This window comes from Mus musculus, chromosome 16 (genome assembly GCF_000001635.26).
Source record: "Mus musculus strain C57BL/6J chromosome 16, GRCm38.p6 C57BL/6J".
NCBI classification, from domain to species: domain Eukaryota; kingdom Metazoa; phylum Chordata; class Mammalia; order Rodentia; family Muridae; genus Mus; species Mus musculus.
This window is the reverse complement of record NC_000082.6, coordinates 95,673,173-95,679,588: the sequence shown is the minus strand read 5'-3', so window position 1 is coordinate 95,679,588 and position 6,416 is coordinate 95,673,173. Positions and strand designations below refer to the sequence as shown.

At 46.6% G+C, this 6,416-nt stretch overlaps 1 long non-coding RNA gene across 2 annotated transcripts in view; it reads right to left on the bottom strand.

Moving 5' to 3' along the window:
• Gm31901 overlaps window positions 1–2,594 on the bottom strand; it is a 6,564-nt gene extending 3,970 nt beyond the window's left edge. For both annotated transcript variants that reach the window (XR_385092.3, XR_385091.3), the window contains exons 1-2: window positions 2,502–2,594; window positions 2,057–2,119 (exon numbers count right to left, since the gene is read on the bottom strand). This is a non-coding gene — a long non-coding RNA (predicted gene, 31901). The remainder of the gene's footprint in view (window positions 1–2,056; window positions 2,120–2,501) is intronic.
• Window positions 2,595–6,416: the final 3,822 nt, after the last annotated feature.

The following is a 6,416-nucleotide window of genomic DNA, read 5'->3' as shown; positions in this document are numbered from 1 at the left end:
GTGTCACATGAAAAAGAGAAGCGTGTGAGGAACATTAGCCACCATTATCACGACCTTCATCCCCACCGCCTGTCCTGTGACCCGCTGGTTTCTACCCAGGCTTCCCTAAGCCTTCAGCTTTCTTTTGGAGACCAACAACATTATACAACACGAATTAAAACTGCCAACTTCCTCTCTTTAGTATTTTTTGAATGTTAAAATTAAAAGATTTTTTAAAAAAAATGCTCCCATCACATTTAGATGGATAAAAGCAGTTTATTTTGTCTACTGCAGGCACTAATAGGATCACAAGCCGCTTTCAAACGTAGAAACTGCTGCTGGTCAGAAAGCTGATAATTAATAAATTGAGAAATGTTGTAGGTTTGTAGATATCCTGTGAAAATGCTGACTTCATGCTTGTCCTTTGTTATCTGGGATTTCAAATATTTCCATGAGTTACTGAGAAGTTACAGGGTCCAGGCACCAAGCACAAATGCCTGATGGCTCAATGGATAGTCTTTTATCAACGGATGGCTCAGTGGATAGACTTTTATCAATGGATGGCTCAATGGATAGCCTTTTATCCAGAGTCCTTCTGACATCAGCTCTGTCTTTTGAAGATCCCTCTTTTTTTGTCCTTATGTGTGCATACACGTGTTTATATGTGTGGATTTAGGCATGTGCACCATGGTGTATGTGTTTATATGTATGGATTTAGGCATGTGCACCATGGTGTATGTGTTTGTATGTATGGATTTAGGCATGGACACCATGGTGTATGTGTTTGTATGTGTGGATTTAGGCATGTGCACCATGGTGTATGTGTTTGTATGTGTGGATTTAGGCATGCTCACCATAGTGTATGTGTTTGTATGTGTGGATTTAGGCATGTGAGTCATGGTGTATGTGTTTGTATGTGTGGATTTAGGCATGAGCACCATGATGTATGTGTTTGTATGTGTGGATTTAAGCATGCTCACCATGGTGTATGTGTTTGTATGTGTGGATTTAGGCATGAGCACCATGGTGTATGTGTTTGTATGTGTGGATTTAAGCATGCTCACCATGGTGTATGTGTTTGTATGTGTGGATTTAGGCATGAGCACCATGGTGTATGTGTTTGTATGTGTGGATTTAGGCATGTGCGTCATGGTGTATGTTTAGAGTTTGGAGAACAACCTCCATGTCATGCCCTGTCCTTCCAGCTTATTTGGCACAGGGTCTCTTGTGGCTGCTGCGTAGGCCTGGCTAGATCTGATAGTGGATTCCCCAAATAGATGGTTTCTGCCACACTGATTCCATCTCCACCATTTGCACTGTTTAGCTGGGCCAGCAGATAGTCCTGTGGCCCTTTGGAAAGGCAGACAGGCCTGTTCTTTCTGTTGCTCTTGAGCAAGAGGGAGTTATATGACATTGGAGACATCTGTTGAGTGTATGACACTTCAGATATGGTATGACGCAGAGAATCTAAGAAAAAAAGCCCTTAGGGAAGGACGCCTCAGAGGAGGTGGCTTTTGTCATTGATACCAAAGGACAACTATGAGACCAGTAAGTCAGGCAAGCAAGGCCAGATCCAGAGACCAAGAAAGAGCAAGCAGAGACACATGACTTGCTACTGCTGCTAGAACAAACTACCTGACGACCACCTGGTTAGAACGTCTTATGGGGGCCAGGGAGATGGCACAGTTGGTAAAAACACTTGTTACACAAATGTGAGGACCTGAGTTTGAGCCCCAACACCCACATAAAAATAGCTGAGCATAGCATGTGTGCCTGTAACCCCAGAACTGAAGAGATTCTGGGCTTCTGGTGATGTGCCACCATATTAGGCTTTTTACATGAGTCCCAGTTCTCAGCAACTTCCAGAACCTCACCCCCCCCCCCCCCGGGAAGCCCCCTTCTCCCCCTCCCTCCTCACCAGATCTTGCTCATTTGTTGGAACACATAGCAATATCCTGCTAATGTTTTTCTGTCTCTTCTTTGGTCAGTGTAGAGAGAGCACCAGTACCGCACCCAACCCAAGAGCCAGGAATCATTGCATAGAGCAAATCAATAAAAAAGCAACTCATGGTCTTACCTCAGAATGGTTAGGGACCGATGTGATGTCAGTGACCAAATTAAGCAGGATGCAGCGTAGGCCCTGCAAACAGGAAGAAAGAGCAAAGTATGAGGCACACAGACCCTCAGGAAGGGGTCTTCACCCCCACCCCTGCTCAGTCCCCAGTTACTTGGCTTTCATTTTCTGATGCATTTGGGAATAAAGAAGAGACTCCCCTCTAGGACGTTCTACTGTAACTGTGCTTAGAATCAGAGAAGATTGGAACGACCTTTCTGGTTCCTTTCACTCCAGCAATCCCGCAAGAACAGAGGCCTCAAGAGTACCTCACCGAGCTCTTTCGTACCCCGATTTTCCTTGTCTCCCCAGGAAAACACCAGAAAACCAATTAATTGAAAGCACCCATTTTCTTTGGCCATTTATAATTCCCCAAACTAGATTGTAAATTAAGATAATAAGCACTTACTGCTGTAACAAACCATCTAAATATTAAAGTGTCTTAACATAAAGACACCGGTCCACTTATGCACACTCTGAAGTAGCTGATGGCTCTCCTGGGCTTACTCTGTGTGGTAACTCAGGGGTCCTGTCATCTGGCCATCAATACATGACCTCAGGGTTTGTCACCAAAGAGGAAAAAAAAATGTGTCAAAGGTCAGCGTGGGAGCTTTATGTCCAGAACCCAAGGGAATGGTCAGGGTAGCTGCAAAGGAGGCTGGGAAATGTAGTCTTCATGTGTGCCCAGGAAGATGCAGAAATAGCAGTCTCTGCTGTACCAGGTTCACAAATGCTGAGGCCATCTGTGGCCTCCTCTGAATAATATTTGATTGACATGACATTTGCCCTAACAATCACAGATGTCTGGAAGTACGGAGACCAAACCTTGAGGTCACCAAATGTTCTGCTGTCATGACATGAACAGTGATGTGCTTCAGTGAGAGGCCAAAGCTTTGAAGTTCAGACTTCATTTTAGAGAACCTGGCCTAAGTTAAAACTCAAGTAAACTAATAGGCTGGCTCCTAACATTAGTTTCTAAGTTGCCCCCCCACCCCCCAACAAAACCCGAGCCTAGCTCCAGTCTCTAGGCTAATCCTCACAAGACCAGTGTCTCCAGGTTATTTCCCGGAACAAACCTGCACCCCAGGTTACAAGCCCACCCCCTGTCCAACAACCACCAATGCAGAAGGGAGCAGAAATCAAGGTTATGATATGACTCCCAGCACCAGACAATTATGTTAAAGGCCATAGTAGCTTTCCAATTAGATGTTTGCACACTTCCGCCAATAGCCTTGCCCCGATAGATATTCGGGGCTCCTCTCCCCACCAAAACCATCCTGCATGTTGGTAGTGAGCTGAGGGGTCCCAGCTAGCTCAAATAGAATAAAGACCCTGCTATCAGTTGCACCAGGTTAGCTTCTGTCTGTTTTTTGGGGGGGAATCTCTACACTTCCCTGGCACCACATCAGCAATTTATGAGTTTGGCCACCCTATATTCATAACCAAGTGGTAATTTCCTATCATTGGTGACATGTATGATGTGAGTGTGTCCTGTCCTCCGATGATAATATTTAAGACTTTGATTTTCTTTCCAGATAGTTTTTAATGAACCAAGGTCTAGAGTCTTTGGCTTCATGACCCAAAGCTGGGGTTTTCTATTTTAGGATTCTGCTGGCAGCTGCCTGTTTTCAGTGTGGACTGGAATGGCGGGGCTGTGTTCTAGCTAGGCTGCCTCCCAGTGTGTTCTACTTTCCGGCATAGGTACCTGCTTCCGGCTAAGGCCCCTCTAAAGCACCCTCCCAGGCAGGGCCTTGCCTTCCTGAAGAGTTCTGCTCTGGCTGGAGTATGGAGAACGTTTGTCCATATATAGGCTGTGTGGTGGAAAGCTGCAGCCTGCTCTGAAGTCTGAGATTCTTCACGAAGTTGAACATAGTGAAAAAGCCCCCTCAGGAGCACAGAAAAGACGTCACTGATGTCCGCCTAACTGGCCGCTAGATCCCAGTGACTTATTCCCAATGCCTCCCACTTAGAGCGCCTTGAAATAATATTCCGAAGAGTTCTGAGCAGAGGAGTGTTCAAATAAATCAGTGACTGACACGGGAACGCATGAGTAATGGAACTTATCACAGACCCAGCCTCCAAAGCCAGGCTGGGTAGGTGAGCGCACACCTCCTGGCCCTTGCATGGCTGCCACACCCGAGCCTGGGGCTCTGCTGACTTTTTTTTTTTTTTTTACAAACCAGAAGATTTTTCTCTTCCAGCCCCCTCTGCTCAGTGAGGAGTCACCCACGCGGGAAAGAAGTGAAGCCAGGATGTCTTTGAACTTGGTTGTTTTAAGTTCTCCTTCCCTTCCCTTCCCTTCCCTTCCCTTCCCTTCCCTTCCCTTCCCTTCCCTTCCCTTCCCTTCCCTTCCCTTCATCCCTTTAAATTTTAATTCCAAACATCTGTTTTTGCTTTAAAGCACATCTATATCAATAACATCCAGTCCTTGGAGATCTGTTTATGCAGATGTTGCCTGTATTGGGATTTTTGTATGATTCCCTTTTAAAAAAATGTGAAATTCATGTGCTTCTTTCCCAGTGAAGTTAAATCCAAGAAAGTTACAAACCTTGCATTTGTGTGTGTGCGAAACACACCCTCTCTGCTTCTCCTAATGTGTGAGTCACGGGAGCAGTGTGCTGAATGAACTAATGACTCAGTTTGCACTGTGAGGGCTACAGGGAGCGACTGGCTTTGGAGGTTGATAATGGGACCACTGAGTGTGGTGGAGTGAGGATGGAAGTGGGGACCTGGACACTCAGGCATGTGTGATTCAGACAACTGTTGCCTTGGCTCAGAGCAGGGGAGCAGGGCAAACCGAAAGTGATTAGGGAACCTGGGGCTCAGCGGCATTGTGTAGCCAAGCCCTGACCAGGCATCCAGGACTGAGGGCGGGCAGCAGGAGGGATACTGCAGTGGAAGCCAGGTCTGTGTGTGTTTAACTTTCACTTCTGTTGCTGAGATAAAAACTGCCCTGACAAAAAAGCAACTGGGGTGAGGAAGCTTTTTTTTTTTTTTTTTTTTTTTTTTTTTAGTTTACAGTTCCAGATTACTAACATCACTGTGGAGAGGCCAAGCCAGACGCTCCAGTGTCGTCCACAGCCAAGAAGAGCTGAGAGAATGAACACACCTGCCTTCCTGCTTGCCTGTGCTCAATGCCCAGGACGGAATAGTCAGCTAGTTTCCTCCACTCTGGTATAGTTGAGGGTCTACCCAAGAAATGCTGTCTCCCACAGCCATTTCCACAGACCAACCTGATCAAGGTGATTCTATACTGTGACAATTCAGTAAAATTACCCAAAACAACATGTGTCTGGAAGATGGTGATCAACCATGGAAGACCTCTAGGTGGTGTGCTCTGGGACGCTGCTGCCTGCAGGTGGAGGTCCATGCCACCTTATCCTCTTGGGGTCCCAGGCAACTCTGCACCACATCTTAGAGCAGTAGGTCACTGGCAAACCCATGTTGGGGTCCCACCCCCCTGACCTTTGTCCTTTTCACCTTTGCACTCTGCCTAGGCATTGGTGGCATGCAGGCAATTCAGTTTCAATCCTCTTCAATTTTTCTTAATCCCGTGTTCATGACTAAGGAGAGTTGGGTTAAATCATGAAGTCATCTTTGCTCTGTAAAATGAGGCAGTCAGTTCATATTCCTAAATTCCTGTCACAGGGATTTTTCACATTGCTGGGACATAATGCTCAACACGATCAGCTCAAGGGAGGAAGGGTTTGCTTGGGCTCACAGTGTAGGGGTGCAGTCTTGGGCTTGTAGTATAGGGGTGCTGTCCATCACGGTGTGGGGAGCAGGGCAGCAGGAGTGCAAGGCAGCTGGTCTCAGAGCATCAGCAGGAAGGAAGCAGAGGGAGCTAAGGCTGCTACTCAGCTACTGCCTCCATCTCGTTCAGACCAGGTCCCAGTGGCCCATGCAATGGTGCGGCTCACATGGACTTCTGCTGTGATTAATCTAAACTAGACAATCCCTTAGACACAACCACAGTTCATTTCCATGGTGATCTCGAACACTGTCAAGCTGGCAGGATTGAGGGTTAGAGCACCAGACAGACTTCCTGCAGTCATTTGTCCCAGAGCATCCTAAGCCTTTCCACCTCTGATCCCCTTTCACTCAGGAAAGATTTTTGAGACATGGTTTCTCTCTGTTCCTTTGGCATCTTGCAACCCACTCTGTAGATAGGCTAGGTTCAGCCTCAGAGATCTGCCTGCTTCCGCCTCCCGAGTGCTGGGACTAAAAGTGTGCACCGCCACACCCAGCTTCACTCAAATTTTCACCCAACCTCAAACATATAAAATAGGTACCAAACCAAATATATACTGGTGATGACTTAACA